The 17,487-nt window shown below is 41.7% G+C and overlaps 1 protein-coding gene across 1 annotated transcript in view; it reads left to right on the top strand.

Annotated features, from left to right (window-relative positions):
* TRAF3IP2 (TRAF3 interacting protein 2) overlaps positions 1 to 17,487 on the top strand; it is a 222,308-nt gene that overhangs the window by 21,333 nt on the left and 183,488 nt on the right. The window lies entirely within an intron of this gene.

The raw sequence follows: 17,487 nt of genomic DNA, 5'->3' as shown, positions 1-17,487 counted from the left end.
CTTTACTCCTTTGTGTAACTACGGGCACACATGAACAAAGCATTCCAAATTAAATTTACCATTTGATAGGGAGCAAAACACAATTATAAATATGCCAATTCCCTTTAATGAGATCTACTACAATTAATTAGTAAAAAAATGGTACTTATTTTATTCACCTCTCAAGAACAGAAGGCACTGTCTGTCTTAGTGTAATTCATACTAATCACTTGCATGTTCCACACACGTGCCTGCTGCAGGCACTTAGCTCACTGAGCTGTCCGACTGGTTAGAAGAATCACGGCCAACAATCATCAAAATGCAAAGATCTTTCGATGCGTGGAATCATATTTAGGAATCATTTATTAAATCTATTCTCTCTTCCTGCTACATGGTGTTTTGTGGTTCACTGTTGTGTCTTATCTGGTGTGACATAAAAATGGTATAGTCTGACCATACCTCTTTTCCAGTGAGTGAATTGGATTTACAACGACAAACCTAGATGTCGAGGTCATTGCAATAAAGTAGTAAACCAGCTTATTAGGCCACTGTACTGTTATCACTGGGTCACGTGGCCAGATCCTGGCAGGGCTAACTTGGCCTTTGGACTTTCAGAGGTTGATAAAATTAATCCTGTTAATTTGTGTAACAAGAACACATTCTTGAAGTACTTAGATATATCCGCTTTAAAGTGTTATGTAATAGTATTGTATTCTTTTTTACCAGAGTTGTTGTTATGTTTCGCATGGGGCTTACGAACCCTACACATGCAAAGTGGCTCTTTGGTACCCCTGGTCGGTTGCAGTTTTCAAAATGTGAATTTACTTGGGTGCTGGCATCAATATTTACCAAACCTACATGTCAAAGGAGGAGTGCTATCTGTTGAACATAGGTTTGTTTATTTTATCTTGCGATAAGCCTTTTGCTGATCATTTGCTTTTAACCTGTAATTCTGCACCATAACAAACCGTGTGCTTGCTTATGTACTGTGCGCTGTATTCTAAACCACAAAACGCTTACTATACAGATGCACTCCAGCTTCTAGCAGTGCAGTTGGTGGTATGTGGCGCTTTACAATGACCATCCAATGAATTGAAACAAGCCCTTCCCTCAGCCTGTTTAATTAGTAACCAACAAGCCCATTATGACGACTTTCTGTGTTTTGTAACTATTTCAGTAGTGGGGTGAGAACGAGTGAGTGAGTGGCAATTGAAATGAAGTGATCACATGTCCCAGGACAATGTATAGTACTTATGAAAGGTAGTGTACTTTTACTTTGGGGAAGAGGATTGAGTGGAGTACAGATAGTACACTGTGCCCTGGTGCAAATTATTCTGTCGATAGAGTTCCCTAGGGCTTCCAGTGACATACTGGGTTGGGGAACAGTGCACTGTATTCTAGGGGGGCAAGGTGGAGTTTTATGTGGAGCCGTAGTCTGTAGCTCGGGGTGTTGTGCATGAGGTATTGAGAGTTAAGAGACTGTGTTGTCAGGAGTTAGGGGATGGTCTTCTTTAGTAGAAAGCAATTTAGGGACTATGCATGACGTAGTGAAGTTATGGGGTAGTCTTGTCTTCTAGGTAGCAGGAGACAGTTTCCTGGGTGCTGTCCATTCAGTATCCAGGAGTAGGTAGGCAGTAGACTGTATCTAGGGTACCTGTACATGTAGTATATGTGTGTGGAGGGGGTGGTAGAAGGTGTTTTGAGGTACAGTGTATTATTTCTTAGGGGTCCCTCTGGTTTATCCTTCATGGGCAATATATAGTCTCCTGGGTGCTGTGCATGTAGCACTGGAGTTATGGGGTAGTCTTGTCTTCTAGGGAGCAGGAGACAGTATCCTGGGTGCTGTATATGTAGCATGGAGGAGTAGGGGGGCAGTAGACTGTGTCCAGGATACCATTGCCTGTATTGTGTGTAGGAGGCAGCAGAGGGAGTGCTGCAGTGTAGTGTTCCTCGTGGTCCCTGGGGCACAGTCTTCTTGGGGCTGTAGGCAGTATCCTGGGAGTTGTGTATACAGAATTGGGCAGTTCGGGGCAGTAAGCTGTGTCCAGGGTATCAGTGCATATAGTATGAGTGTGTAGGGGGCAGTAGAGGGGGTACTGAGGTGAAGTCTAGTATTTACTCGGTGTCCCTGGGGTTCGATCTTCTGGGGGCTGTAAGCAGTACCCATATATCACATATAAGTAGGGTGCCTGCGGGGAAAATCACAGATAAATAAAGACAACCGCGGCCTAAGTTACCAGTGGGGTCACCCGATGGCACTATATTCAGTGGAGGTCAGAGTCGAATGGGAAGGCCATCCTTAGTGGAAGAGGATGTCTCACACACACAATAGTGTCAAGCTTCATCGTCGGCATCCTCTTACCACTCCGGTAAGATGGTACTACCAGGGAAGACTCAATCTCCGCAAAGACTTGGCGATAGGAGGGAGTTCTTACATAAAGCTTACTAGACAAAGCGGGATCCAGAAAATCTAAAAATACCTTATTCTCGAGGACTTTAGGTATGACTAAAAACACTCAGGTCGGCGGGTTGGTAGAGCACAATGGCACAGACCCATCTGCTAGTCACCAACATGTTTCTGCCCTCAATAATTAGCCTATCTGGTCTGGGGCATTCATCAGGGCTCCAGGATCCCTATAAAGACCTCCACAAGGCTCATTGTATTCTTCCTGGTGATGCAGGTGCATCACCAAACAATATACTCACTCAAGTGAGTCCTACCTGTGTTTTTTTCGAATAATTCTCGTAGAAAACCCTAGACTTTAGTGGATACTGGTAGGCTGGTCAGGTAGAGGGGGTGGTGTCCTTTGTAGTCACACTTGCACCAAAAGGTTCACCACTCCAGTGAACCTAAACATTCCCGCTCCGTGCCGCTGGTGTGTACCAGAAGTCTATAGTTTTCTACAGGAATATTGTTTGGTGATGCACCCGCATTACTAGGGAGAATAAACTGATCCTTACTATCATAGCATGCTGTGTATACTTAAAGAGGTGACATGGGCCCATGCCAGAGAGGGCAAAGTGCTGCATGGAAAGAGAGTAATTGCTTATTAAGAAAATGTTTAAAACAATGTCGGGGGGAGGAGGGGTTTAGCGTGGCAAGCAGAGATAGGTGGGAGGTGGTGGTGGGGGTACAGCACAGGGAGATTAAGGAAGATGCAATAAAATGCAAGCAGCAACCTACGAGAGGTGGTAGTGGGCGCATGACACGGGGTGAAGAAGTAATTTACGTAATATGATTAAAATTAAGTAACTCTGCAGGCACGCAGGGAAGGAGGATGACAACAAGCTGGGAGCAGACAACAACATAGCCTCCAGCTCAAAAAGTGCTCGGAACAACAAGGAAAAATTGGCCCAGAAATAGTTGCTAAAATGCGACAAGTGTAAGGCTACAAGTAATGTGGAACTGCTCCATGGGAGTGAACAACCGACGAAAAGGAGGGACAAATAGGACAGATAAATTGCTTGGAAGCAAGGATTTTTAAAGGACACTGAAATAAACAAATTAAAAATCAATGAGCGGGCTGTAAGCCCACAAAGTATATACAACATGTCTTGAAGAGACAGCGCAAGCGTTGTCTAGCCGTGGCCTAAAAAAGAGCAAAATCACTGTGAAATATCTATAGGGGTACATGTTCATCTCTTTTCTTGAGAACAGCATTTAAGAATGGAAAACAACAATGACTAAACTAAAACCCTAGCGGACTATGCAGTAGCAGTGGGCATAAGATAAAGGCCTTATTTAGAGAATGGAGTTAATGGAAAATATGGGGAAATTGTTGGACTTCCCAAATGCCCACCGCATGCTTCCCATGCCTCATGTAGAGTTTGTGGATCTGCTGGCTCTATCGTCAGCAAAATCTTCTCACCGGGCAAGGTGTAGGTGGTTAGAATGCCAGAATGTCTCTCTTATTTAGTACAGCCCTTCTAATGCCATGTCCATCAGCTTTTCCTTTCAGGATCCACCCAGTGCACAATGGCAGGCCTGAGCAGGAAATTGCAAAAATCTCCCAAATGTTCAGTCGCCGTCACTTTCTTATTACTGAAGTGGATTCAATGGAAAAACAACCAGGTGGAGATCTCTAAGTGTTTTGGTTCGGCCACATCTTGGCGTTTGAAGATGGAGGCCTGCCAAGCTGTAGTGGACAGCGCCAAGTTTTTAATGCATTCACTTGATTACTGCACTAAAAACTTATTGCATTCATACTGTCTAGATTTCCGTGAGCCAGTGGTCTTAGCTTTCACCTCCTGAAATATATGACATAGCATTATACTACAAAATACTCCTTTGCATTCACAGACCTTAGCAAACAGCCATAAATGTTAATGGAATGTTGCTGGACTATTTGTCACTGAACCTTTTTTTTTTATTAAGGTTTTTTATGTTTGAGAATGGGCAACAGGACAATTGGGAATGTGCAAAGACTAGAGATTCAGTTCTAAGATAATACAAGTCCTGCACAGTGCTTAAGTTGGTGAAATATATTGGACGGAGTTTTAAATCTGGGTTGCTATCACAATCTTGAATAGTAAAAATGAAAATGTATATGTGAAACAATCACATTGTGAGTGTGGCATCACCAGTATTTTGTTCACTGTTCACTGGAATAGATAACTTTTTCTCATGTTTTCAGAGTAAGTAAAAGTTGCATATTATGATGGGTATAGGAAGAAAGTGCCACTGAATTAGACTTAAAGCAGAAAATATAGGCCTCCTGTTGAAGTTAGTCATGCTTTTGGGATGGAGGCATGTTCTAGTTAGGAGAATGCAGCTTTGCAGTTGGGTGTGTAGAGTTGGTTTAGCTGGTCAGATATGCAGCAGATGAACTGTATGTGCATTTATCTGATTTGGGTTTATTTGGCACTAAAATATTGTGCATGTTGCAGTGATGTGATTGCGTGTTTTTTGTTTTCCCACAAGTCTGACCTCATAGTTTTGAATTGTTGGCAGGCAATGTATGGATTTGTGCAGGATAATAATGCATATGACTTTGGAGTAGTAGACAGCTGTTGGTGAGATGGCCCACAACTAATTTCTTGTACTTATCTTGGAGAAACAAAGTGTTTTTTAAGAGTCATTTGGCAGTTATGTGATTTGACAATACTGTCACTATTAATAAAGGTTGCTAGGAACCACATACACTCTTGTGGAGGAACAGCCTTTAATATATGTAGGTGTTCAAAATTGTTTAGCACTGTCTTTGGTTAAAATAGTGCTTCATGATGTTTGAGGCGGAAGAGCTTTTCTGTCGATGCACACTCTTTGAGCACCCAAGTGGGATTTATAGTGACAGGAAAGGCTCATTGTTTCAAGAAGTTGGAGAAAAGCATAACTATTTCAAGAATTATAGGTTGAATGTTGAAGGTAGCAAATGAACTTAGATGCCACTCTGTTAGACTAAATCGTGACATATTTCTTGTAAATTATTACACAGCTATAAATAACATTCAAGAATCATATGTATATCCTTCTAGTGATGTATCAAATGATTTATTCAATTGTGAGCTAACCTCTTATTCACTGGTATTTTGCATTTCTTGTCTTGTTCTTGGGTTTGGTAATACGTCTCTCTTCAGCCCACATTAAATTGCAAAATGAGCCTAATGCTAGCATGTGCAATGTTGTTGTGAACTTGGTGTGTGGTGGCCTGAGGTTGCCACTGTGTTTGGTAGGCATTGGATCATATCACTGGGCAAGAATATGCCTATGATGGACCTGTATTGTTCATGTCAACTCTCACCCTTATCTTTGGTGATCATGGTCTACTCAGGATTTGTGCATTGTATTATTTGTTTCATTTTTATATTAGCTGCCATATTTGTTTGTTTAGTATGATTGCTTGATTGTTGGAGTCTCTCCGCCAGTAACAACACATTTTCAATCATATTCTGTTATATTCTGTTCTTTGACATGTCAGCGAAGAATATATATCTTGTCTTGAATTTAAGCAAAAAAGATATAATGGAGATCCCCCATAAAGTATGTACAACATTCTTTCAGCATGTTTTCTCTTTACTGAAGATATTCTATATAGCATAAAATATGACATTATTGCGGATTATTTTCTTCCCTGTCCTGATCACCAATTGTTGCAAACAAGATACATCCCGATTTCCGGACAGAAACATATTTCTATTAATATGTCAGTACTGTCCTACTTACATTGAAACAATAACATGTTGCTTCATCTGGAGACAACATGGATGGCACGCAGCTAGCAGAATAATATCCTGGGTTGAAGGAAACATAGACAGAATGTTTGGCTGGAAGCCTTCTTAGATCCGAAAACTAAAGCATCTCCAAAAAGGGCTCTGTATGCTGCAGAGACCCTTACTCACCTACAAGCATTGTTGACTTTATTGAAACCACAAACCTCAGTTTCATGGCAAACAATGTTATATCCACAGACTCCAGTGGCTCAAAAGGTCCTTACAGAGCTTCTAGCACTAAATAAATGTCCCTTGTGGGCACAAGAGCCCTTGAGATAGTTGTACCACAAGACTCACCCATGTAATTATTTCACAAAAGTCTGCCAGATTGAGCGGATTACTGACTTCCTTTGATGAACAGAAGCTACAGATTGGCCCGATGAGAATCTATCTTGCAAGAAGTATTTGACAGCAAGATCTCACAGGAGACCCTTTTTCAAGCAACACCCTAGATGACATTCCAGTACTCCCTATAACTATGCAATGTAGAAAATCACTAAAATTACTTCATTTCCTTGGCCAACTCGCTATCAGTGCCCAAGAATTGCAACTCCTACTACTAAACCTCAATACTGATAGGCTTGCATTTCGAAAAGACAATCAACTATTTCTAGTGACACAGAAGGAGGGAGAAAATGGAGCATTTTCATAGATGTTGCCTCCATCTAGCAGAGCAAAAGAATCCACATCCCATCATGTCCAGTAGGGTATTACTAAATGCACATCTGCTTCTTCCTCCAAGGTCTTGGTCAGATCTTTGGCATAGTGTGGAAAGAGTTGGAAGGCATATATCTAATCAGTGGCTTTGTGAAGGATAGGTGCTGGGATTCAGGACTTGTGCAGAACAATGACAGTCGGATAAATTCCTCTGTTGCATATAGATCTAGAACCAGGGTTTTGAATCTCTGATAGATGATGCTGACTCTCAGAATATTCATAGGAGAGGGACATACCTTGCTGAGTGCCTATTTACTTAGCTATCGGCAGCTCCCATAATATGCAGTGCAGGCTGCAGCTAGAGACCAAAAATTTACTTTTGCCCCCATACTACAAAAGGGAAGTCTCTGCTTGATGCTCCAAACAGATGTTCTCTTTTTTGTTCACATACTTCTTGGTCACCTTCTTGCCAATTTAGCCACACGTTGGCCTCTGATTGGTCTTGGTGGCTGAAGGCCCCAAGGCATATTGAATGCTTCTTTCAACTTCTTCCAGTTGGAAAACATGTTCTTCTTCACTGATAATCATAGACCTGAAACTGTCGAGGACCTGCAACTGCTCCGTCTGAAGCCACTGGATTCCACTTTGACTATAACCTGTAAAGAAGTACTCGGGGAGTCTCTTTAACAGGTTTTCAGGATTCAGTCATGCCAGATTGTGTCCAGAACACTGTATGACTCTGTAATCGGTTCTGCAATCTCCTGTGAACTGGGAGACCAGCTAACAAACAGCCGTGCCTCCAGAGGATAGGTTATAACTTTGTCCGTGGTACAAAAAATGCACATGCTGTCATGTGACCTTCTACCAAGGGCAGTTCCATTGCTGATGCGTCTTGGGGGAAAGCAGTTGTTTCAGGAGCTCTTTTGGCATAATTGTCCAGTTTACAGGCAGAAACCGCAACACTAGATTTGTGCAAAACATGGATTTGATAAGGATGATGTTGTAGACTTGGAAGAATGGTGTGGACTTTATTGAAGTTGTGTTGAAGGCTTAGACTTCAGTAAGGGAGGTCTTCTGACTCCTTATTTTGAATTATGATATTCAGCCTCACCGCCAAAGCATGCGGATAGAAGATTAACTGAGAAACTGCAGTAGGGAACGATTCTATTGGAAGAGACACATATCTGAGAGTACCTGAAGGACATTTTCTTGGAAGTTAAAAAATGCCATACATGTGTGTCGCTGTAGAATTGAATAGAATATGGTGACGGGGTTGGTGGCATGAAAGTGGAGGATCTGTTTTCTGAGGCTAAAGACCCTGCATTTGAAGAGGTGTGGGCATAGTTTAAGGTTTGCACAGGACAGTTCACTATGCAGAGTAGCGAGCATGAGGCATGGCTGCCTTTCCTCTGTTAGCTAGAGGAGACAACAACACTAACATAAACACTTGCTCTTATAGTGAGTGTACACAGATCTCTAAATTATGTACAGTGTTATGAAAGGAAAACCTTGACCTACAATGATGACTAAAGATAAATGTCATGATAATGTTCCGGAAACTATGACGCATAAGGAATGGGTGGTAGTATGTGTTCCCACCAGAAAAAAACAACTCAAATACCTCAAAAATTCTCTGTAGAATCACATCATTGTCTTCTTGGCACTTGGAAGCAGTGGAGGATTTTACGCAAATTACAAAGTAAAGCAGGACGGTGCAGAACTTAATGACTCAATTAGTTGTTAGCCTACAGTAAAAAGTGATAAATTAGTAGCCGCAACTTTTAATTTTTCCTAATAATGCTGAAGTTAGTTATGCATTGTACACAGACTGGGAAATTGACTTGAGAGAATTCCCACAACAATTAATGAAAACATTGGTTAGCTTGCTCATATTGTTTGACTGAAATTGACTTCTGAGATAAAACAACTACAAAAATCATTGAACTATTTTCGATTGGGCAAAGATATCCCTGAGTTATGTGATAAAATCTATAAAGATCCGAAGCACTATCAGGATTAAAAAAGTTTAAGGAAACAATGTAAATCTGATTATGAATGTCGGAGAGTGTATGCATTTCATGAGAAGTATGATTATTTGTATACAAAAAAAAATTGGTTGCGCAAACTAACATATTGTTTGATAGAACACCTACCTAGATCCTCAGAAATTGATTCTTCAGACAATTGAAACAAACACGGGTCCGTTTTCAGGGAAATTCACGTTAGGTAATCATGGTTCGCCCAACAAGATCAGATTTCAGGTTCAAGAAAGGATAAAAAGAAACCATAAAACCTAGAAGTAGACCCAGGGAGCAGTCAATCAATTTATCTCTAAAATGTCTTGCCAAGAAATAAAAGAAAATCAAATGAAAGATAGTAATTTGGTTGTTATCAATTTAGTATTATCAAGTTATCTGACGACATTTTAACCGAACCGGAAATCATTGTACTATCAAAAGGCCTATCTTTTTGTACTACATCCAATATTTATTTTACCATCCTTTTGTTTTGATTTACTAAACTTTACCTATTTACTACAACTCCATACGTATTATGTTGTGAAGCCTATATCGAGAGCAGTATTTGAGGAGAATAGAATGTATAGTCATCTGTCTATTAGGGACGTAGACAATTTGGTTACTTTATTCAGTCTTGAACAAGATACAGGTAATCTTGAATCAATACTGGATGTAGACTTGTTTTTTTTTTTTTTTTTGTAGTAGATTACTTCGGTTACCATGAACCTTTAAAATGTACATACGGTAATATAATAAAATATGTCTAAAAAAATATATATAAGTAAATTAATAAATATGATTGCACATGCCCAAGTCGGTTTAAATTTTGCCCCTATCTGTACAACTATAAAATCTAAATAAATACACAGTTAATTCCTCCTAGTAATCAATCAATACTGAAACCGCTTAAAACTTAGTGCAAGTAATTAATTATCCGGACATTAAAACCTCAAGAAGTTTAAAAACTTTAATTGTGCATTAATATATAGTCCAGAGGTTGCATTTATAATTAGTGCACAGCATGTATCAACGTACTATTTCCTTTAAAAATTTACTGCACCTATGCCAGACAGATTGCAAAGATTTGCTGACAGCAAAAACCATAGCCAGGGACAGATCACTTTTTAAATTTCTATGGGCCACTAAATATCTTGACAAGCCTAGGGGCAACATATTGGGTGGATCCAATTAAGGCAATGCCCAAGGTATGCTGGACAAAACAAAATATGTGCGTCTCGGTATCATTGTCCGTGGCAGAAGCAGGACATAGGCTTGTGACCAGATCCTTATTCCATTTATCAGTAAAAGATCTCAATGGGAGAGTACTTAAATGAAAACTGACATACAGGCTTTTAGCTAGGGAAGGAGATATTGAATCTAAAAATGTTTCAAAACACGGGACCAATTTAAAATCAAGGTACATGTTAGTCGACGATCCATTTGATCCACTTCTTATGTAGCATTCATGTATGTGTGCCCAGTAGCAAATTTTCAGGTTGACAATGTCGGTTCTTGATATGGCATTTGGCGCATCCCATAACCTTTAAAGACCCAGCCTCTTGAGCCAATGCGAAACAGATTTAAACCAGGGAACTGCCTTTGCGCCCATTAAATTTAGTAGATCTTTGAGCGTATCTCTGTAATACCTTAACTCTGGTGTAGGCCAGAGACAAACCCAATACATTAGGGGTTTAAGCACTGCCTGGTTATTAATTCTCTTCAATCCCAATTCAAAATATAGTAAAATTAGAGTGGGGCTGTGGGGACAGAAACTAGCTTTCTTGCAAATTTGTTTTCGACAACGGATAGCGGAGTGACATCTGTATAGCTCCAAATCTCCGCACCGTAAAGTGCAGCGCCCTGTGCTTTTGCGCGATAGACCTCTAGGGCTGGTGAAACAAGGTGAGAACTTGTTTGCTTTTGTAACCTGTTAATAACATTTGATCTCTGTTCTATTAACATGGCACTCCTAGTGATTTGTCCTGTCCATTTAAAGCTCTCCATTAGCATGACCCCAAGATAATCAAAACTATGCACCCCCGATAGTGCTTCCCCACCCTCATGAATGACAGTTTTTGACGTGGCCCGTTCCAAACACCATGTATTTTGTTTTATTTACATTGAGCTCTAGGCTCCTTGACCCTCAGAACACTTGGAACCTGTCAATTAAGATTTGAAGCCCCATTTGGATTTTAAAGATAAGCAAAGAGTCATCCCCAAATAAAAGAATAGGAATCTTCCTCTTAGTCAGATCAGGGGAACATTTTTACAATTTAACAATACATCCACTACATCATTCATGTATAAAGTGAATAATATAGGAACGAGAATGCACCCCCGGCGAACACCACGCTTGACAGGGATGCGTTCGGTTAGTTCACTGTGGCTGCCATATCGAACTTGAGCAAAGTTCTTAGTATGGAACCTGGTCATAAGCTGAATAAGGTTAGTGGGGTCCCCATGGATGACAAAACCCGCCACCGAATGTTTCGTGGAATGAGATCAAAAACAGCTCTGAGATCTGCAAAGGCCACATATAGCTTTTGTTTGAGTATTGTGACATAGCAAATCTGAAAATCTGGTCGCAGGTACTAGAGGGGAGTCATGATATTATTAGATTCAACCCAGTCTAGTAATTTATCCAGCACTTGTCATGCAAAGACCTTTGGCAGGTTTTCGAATAAACTGATCGGCCTGTAGTTAGAATAGGTGCATGCATCGCCTTTTTTGTGAATGCAAATGATTTCGGCTCCTCTCCATGAATCCGGTATCTCACCCCCTGTTGCTATTGCATTTGACTATAAGTTTTTATATGAAGTCCAAACAAGTCTTGTATAAATCCTTTGTAATTTTATCTGGTCCTGGTTGCTTGGCTGATTTTAAAAGGTTGACTGCTCTAGCTGTGTCTTCAATGTTAAAAGAAACTGGATTTACTAGTTCTGAGCAAGCTAAGGGTTGTGGATCTGTGACTGTGGCCTGATCCACTCTTATCCCTTGCAGCATACAGATCTGCAAAGTGCGACACCCATTTGTCCGGTTAAATGTGGTAATGATAGGTTGTCGCTCTTCCCGAGTTAACCTGGGCTGCAGCCCGCCAGAAAGACCGAGAGTTGTTCATTTTGGAAGCGGCTAACATGTTAAGCCAAATTTTATCACCCCAGTTTTTCCTAGCGATATTCATAGTTGTTTGGTAGGTGCGACTGGCTTCAACAATTGTTGTCCTTTCACCTCCTATAACGGCTGTTCTCAAGCATGTCTTGGCCTGTTTACAGGCGTTGTTGAACCCTTATCTTCTCAGCTCATATATTAGTGAATCATTTTTTGTTTGATAAAACATTTGGCCACAACACATAACGGCGATTATTAGATAAAATTGGTTCTGGCACCAGTGTTTAACTTGTGCTATTTAACCTTTTCAGGCATTCCCCTGCTAGCAATTGATTTAGTAAGTTAAGGTCACTATCAGTTCGCATCTCCACTTTCATATCTGCTAAGAGTGAGCATAGCCTCACGTCTAGGATAACATAATCTATAAGGCTGGTGTGGGAGCCTCTTTTGAATGTTGGGGCCATTTCAGGATCTGAGATAGTACAACCATTACAGGCCATTAAACCTCTGCCTACTGTTAAACAGATGTATTTAATAGCAGTGGCAGAGGGGCTTTTTCTAGAATTTCCTGTCATAGAGGGAATTCCTCATGATTCATCCTCTGCTTCTGTTAGCTCATTAATATGTAGCGGTGGTTCAAAAGTGGTATTGAAGTCACCTGCTAACACTATTCTATTATTTGGGTCCAGAGAGTCCATGACCTCTATAACACACCGAAAGGAGTAGGAAAGTGTTTTTTAGAAGGTGGCACGTGCTCAGTGAGAAAAAACTGCCCTCACTCACAAAATTATGACATGCTTCATCATTGGGCTTGCTTACTAACACCCCTGTGCAGACCAACGCCTGGGGTGGAGCAAAAGGGAAGGGAAAACAATCCAAACAATAAGAATTGGGATCAAAGAAGGAAAGTGCAGCCAGTGAAGGTGAAAACTAGCTCGGATGTGTCCCTCTCGAAATTTTATTCCTGGGCCATACGGCTAGGTTTCAAAATGTGAAGAATGGTGGTGATAGAAGTAGATTAGGATTTCTACACCCTTTCTTACTGCCAAGTTGTCGTCATGTTTCTGCCATTTTGATTGTGCCCACAATGTCGGGTCACCCCGGCATTCGTCAGGACCCTCCTGATCCCAAAATGTAATACCCTCTGATCCTGGTTTAGGTATCTGTGGAATATATTCTTTCCAATATGTGTAGGTGAAGAAATCTTAATCTACTTCTATCACCACCATCCTTCACGTTTATAAACCTAGCCGGATGGCCCAGGAATACAATTTCGAGAGGGGACACATCCGAGCTAGTTCTAATCTTCACTGGCTGCACTTTTCTTCTGTGATCCCAATTCTTATTGTTTGTATTGTTTTCCCTTCCCTTTTGCTCCACCCCAGGCATTAGTCTGCGCAGTGGTGTTAGTAAGCAAGCCCAATGATAAAGCATGTCACAATTTTGTGAGGGAGGGCAGTTTTTTCTCACTGAGCACGTGCCACCTTCTGAAAAAACACTTTCCTACTCTTTTCGGTGTGTTCTAGTTACTGATTGGGGAGGTCGGAGTGGGGATGTTACTTCTCCTACCTTCTGGTTGTGTGATTTTCAGTCCAAGACCTCTTCCAGAAGTGATAAAGTGGGGGTTTCAATACTTGCCTTAGAAGATCTTACATAGATGTTTAATATCGCCACGCAGAGACCAGTTGGGAAGGTTGAAAACAATACCCAGTAAATCTGGGCAATATATTTGCAATGTGATATAGGAACCTGGATGGTCATTCTAAATCATGATTAAAAGACCACCTGTAGCCCTCCTAAATGTAACTGGTGGTTTCACCTCTCCACTAAATGTAGTAAACCCATTTAGAGCCACTTTCTCTGTAGCCCAAGTCTCTTTGAACATACACACATCATGATCCCCAATATATGATGTCCAGTCAGGGTCAACCAGCTTCAACATTATACCAGCCACATTCCAAGAAAGTAGGGTAATAGATTAATGACATTTCCTGGGCTTCCTATAGTCCAGGGAGTTTTGACAGGTTTAGCGGATCGTCTAAATGTGTACGAATAACCTCCGTAACATGGAATGATAACCCATCATCCCCACTACTAGAAATGATTTCTGCATTTACCCTAGACCTGAAAACACTTGTGATTTCATCCTTTGTGTCGGTACAACTTGCCCCAGTACTCCTGGGTTCTGTTACAGTGGTCAGAAACAAGTCATTCTCTGGCAAAGGTACATCAGTGCAAAAATTTGTAGCCATCTTATTAAAATTTAGATTACCGCAAGGCACAGCATTAGTGACATCCCTATTGGTTCTATAGAATGCATTGTCAACAAAAAAACACAAACCCAAAGGAGCGTGCACACTCAGTCAGTCTATTACGTTTAAGTTAGAGACAGCACTGGGCATAGTATTGGACTGTTTGTTTGAATTAAAAGACAACATGCCATGACTTTCATTGGTAGGAAGAAATGAGTTTAGCCTTATTCCACATGAGTTGTCTTCTTGGAGATGGGTAAGTTCACAATTCACTTCGAACTCAATGTAATCAAACTATAGTCGTAGGAGGATGTGCCAGGTGAGTATCTTTTGGAATGCATAATATGGATTCTGATAACAGAAAGGCAATTCTGCTTCATCCTAAGCCAATAGATCACTTCATTGTTCAGAGCGTCGGTGTCCTCAAAAAAGCCCGGTTTTAATCTCGGGACCTGGGTCATGTAGATCATGTGTCTAGGATGGGGCTCAAAAATGCTGTGTGTTATAGGAAGAAAGGAATTCGAGGAGGATTGCGTTGCTAGATGAGGAATGGAATTGTTTTGAAAAAAGTGCCGTCATGCCATTCAGTATTTCCTGGCCATTGTTGTGACCAAATGCAGAAGAGTCCTAAGAAGGTAAGTAGCGCTGGTTAGTAAACAAAGGACCAGCATTCCTGTGACTTGTTGGACTGGAGCAGTAAGGTTTAGGAGAGGTTTTCTGAGAGCGAAGTCTTGAAGGCTGGTTTTTAGCTGCCTCTGGTCCGTCATGTTGGATTTCCATCGTGGGGCCTGGTCTCAGAGCCGTAACTTTACTGCCTTTGCTCCCTGGTGCCAGGTCTTTGGGGCCCAAGCCCTGAGTGAGCTTTAATTGATTATCTAATGGTCCATTGGTACACACATGCCCACATCAGCGTTGCAAGCCGTTTCCCTGATCAGTTAAGAAGGTAAGCATAATGCTAAGATGGTCCAGCTTGTCGTTTACAGTTGGTGAAAGACTAACTTCCTCTGTTGCCCCATGTGAGACTCTTTCCGTTTGAGTAGCAGTAGTTGGTCATTGTAGTCAGTCATAAACAAGCGGCTCACTATTATCATCAATCGATCTCAATAAATCAAAGAGGTTCTGGCAAATTACATTAGGAATATTGCTAATTTCACGTGATAGCGGATACGAAGCTGGATTGCTTGTTTCAATGGATAATATCTCATAGGGCTGGAACAGGGTGGGTTCTATAGACCTAGAGTTGTCTAAAACTTGGGTACTCAGCGTTATGATACCAGCATCAACAGAAGAAATGTTTGCTGGCTTATTTTTATTAAATAGATATTAGGGACTCATAATTTTTTGATCTTCCCTTTTGGAGCTTCAGAGCTCAGGAGACTCTCCACCTCCTCTATTTGTGAGTCAAAGTCAGAAAGTGTGTTCGTATTAATAGAAGAAAGCTCAGGTTTGCTCTTAATCCATTTTCGTGTTTTTTTTTTTTTTTGCATTAGACTCACTTTTTGCTTGGTCCCCAGCTTTACGGTTTACCCATGTTTTAGGCGAACACACAGTACTTGACCAAGGCCAAAAAACAAGATGAAGAAAAGTTACAATTCCCAGAAGATGACTCGAAGAGAGTAAGCCCAGTCCGGCCTCTTACGGGCGAAGGCAGGCCCGCTCTTTTGCCCCGGGCCTGTCCCACGCTGCCGGAAGCCCACACACCTTATGAGCGCCTCCAGGTGCAGGAATGATGCAGCTGTTGGTCCTGGGCTCCGGTTGTTGGTCCTGGGCTCCCTGGGGCTTTGAGTGCTGTCCTCAGCAAGATCGGTGTATCCTGCTCTGTGGGAAGACCCACATGCCTAATAAACACCTCCCGGCGCAGGAATGATGTAGCTGTTGGTCCTGGGCTCCCTGGGACTTGGAGTTCTGCCCCTAGCCAGATCAGCAAGTCCTGTGCTGCAGGAAGACCATACACCCAATAAGAGCCTCCGGGCACAGAAATTATGCGGCTGTTGGACCTGGGCTCCCTGGGAATTGGAGTCCTGCCCCCAGCAAGATCAACGTGTCCTGTGCAGCGGGAAGCCCACACACCTAATAAGCGCCTCCGGGCACAGGAATGATGCAACTGTTGGTCTTGGGCTCACTGGGGCTTGGAGTCCTGCCCCCAGCATGATCAACAAGATCGGGTTGTCTTGGTTCTTGAGGATTGAGATATTGAGATTGGAACAGTGGTAAGTGGTCTCAAATTGAAATCACCTTTTTATCCTCAGGTTCAGGACAACCTAGTCTCTGCCTTCAAACAATCTGTGTGGCAAGATTGTCTTACCACATTTTTGAACTCCATTCAAGCTACATATAGATACCAATCTAACATAAAAGCAGAAGAGAATTTAGTCCTAAGGATTCGCTATACAAATAACACAATTGTCATAAAGGCTCCAGATAAAAGTAGAAATGTAGTGGGGACATCAAAGAGTCTTTATGCGAAATAAGCCTACAATTAACTAAGTGATAAGTCTTACATAAAATTGGATAGCCACCTTACATTCCAGTTGCCAATGTGAATGGTGAGGGTGAGTGATTAAAAGTGAGTAGAATTCTACTCACTTTTCCCCACTCACCTTCACAATTCACATCAGCAAAAACGAAAAGATCCCCTCGAAGGGCCCATTGGGTATTGCAGAGCCGGCCCAACAAGGAGCTGCCTGATAATGGAGCATGACACCCCTTGCGGTGTGTGAGGGCCCTTGCTCCTAAAAGGAGCACTCCCCTTCGCTTACCACATTACCAGACCTCGATACCTACACAGGAATTGTCAACTTCTTGTTCTCATAGCTGTAGGGGCACGTGTGCTGGACCTTACAAATAGTCCGAGTCCCTTTATCCGTGTATTGAAAGACTCTACCATACATTTCTCAGTGCCTTTTCTGAGAGCAGCTGTTCACCTGTGGGTGCGAATGTCAGCATTGAAACCAGTGTATATCTCTTTTTCTGGCCTTATGCCCATTTTCTGCCGGGGAGATCACAACAGCCCTGTGTTCGATTTTCTGCCTCATCTAGTTCCCGGAGAGAAGAGGATTGGTGGATTTCCATGTAGATCCCATACTCACTTTATACTTAAGGAGCCTGACACTGGGCCCTATCACATGAGTGAACATGAGTAAAATGAAAGGAAAGTTTACGATGCTGAGGCTGTAGGTAGCCAAGATAAGAATAGCAGTTCACTTGCTACACACATAATAGAGACCCCGATTTGGAACCTTACTGAGAGAGATGTGCATTTA

Source organism: Triturus cristatus, chromosome 6 (assembly GCF_964204655.1).
Source record: "Triturus cristatus chromosome 6, aTriCri1.1, whole genome shotgun sequence".
Lineage (NCBI taxonomy): Eukaryota > Metazoa > Chordata > Amphibia > Caudata > Salamandridae > Triturus > Triturus cristatus.
Note: the sequence above shows the minus strand (reverse complement) of the source record. Positions and strands in the feature narration are given on the sequence as shown.